Raw genomic sequence first — 1236 nt, forward strand, 5'->3', positions numbered from 1 at the left:
ATATATATATATATATATATACATAATGATTTATTCAACCTTTTACTTATACAGGTTGGCTTCATGGAGCCACAATGACTCATTTACAAGAGAGATCTGCTCCAGACAGAACATATAAAGTACAGACGAGAATAACAGTAAACAATGACAATGATAAACTACAGTAACTGTCTAAACTGAAGCCCATAGTGTCCAAAAATAACCTGGAGACAGTAATACATGCATTCATTACATCTAGGCTTGATTACTGCAATTCGCTCCTGTTTGGTATCAGTCAGACCTCAATTGCACGACTACAACTGGTCCAGAATGCAGCAGCCTGATTTTTAACCAGTACAGGCAAAAGAGAGCACATTACACCAGTTTTGGCCTCACTGCACTGGTTACTGGTTCACTTTCAAATCCAGTTCAAAATACTACTGTATGTCTACAAATCACTGAATGGTTTCACCCCCCCATCTCTCTGATCTGCTACAACCGTATGTCCCACCACGTTCCCTGAGGTCAGCGGACCAGTTGCTCCTCACAGTTCCAGGAACTCGTCTTAAGCGCAGAGGTGACAGGGCCTTCTCTGTAGCAGGACCAAGACTCTGGAACGAGTTACTCCTGCTTGTCAGACAGGCCCCCTCCCTCTCGGTTTTCAAATCCCTTTTAGAAACACACTAATATTCAGTAGCTTTCAACACAAGATGATCTGTGTTTTGATCCTGTATGCTCCACACTGGTTTGTCGTCATTATCTGCATCGTTTTTATGTCTATATTCTGATTTACCTCATTTTGTATTTTGCTTTGTGTGTTACCTGTTGTTTTGTCTGTACAGCACTTTGGTTGGCCTTGTTGCTGTTTTAAGTGCTTTATAAATAAAATGGTATGGTATGGTAAAAATGATTAAGATGATATGTGTGTGTGATATATAAGATAATGAAATTATAATGTGTGTATATAAATGGTGGCGATATGTGGTTATATATAAAATACATATAATTCTGCGTGTATGTAATATATATATACATACATGAGATGTGTATATATAAAATAGATATAATGTATATATAAGATTGTGATATTGTAATGTGTGTGAATATATAAGAAAATTATTAAACTGTATACATGTATATATGACATTGATATAGATAATGTGTATATATATATATACAGTATATGAGATATGTCTTTGTGTGTGTGTGTATAGATAGATAGATAGATAGATAGATAGATAGATAGATAGATAGATA

Source organism: Nematolebias whitei, chromosome 14, assembly GCF_014905685.2.
Source record: "Nematolebias whitei isolate Nwh7 chromosome 14, NemWhi1, whole genome shotgun sequence".
NCBI classification, from domain to species: domain Eukaryota; kingdom Metazoa; phylum Chordata; class Actinopteri; order Cyprinodontiformes; family Rivulidae; genus Nematolebias; species Nematolebias whitei.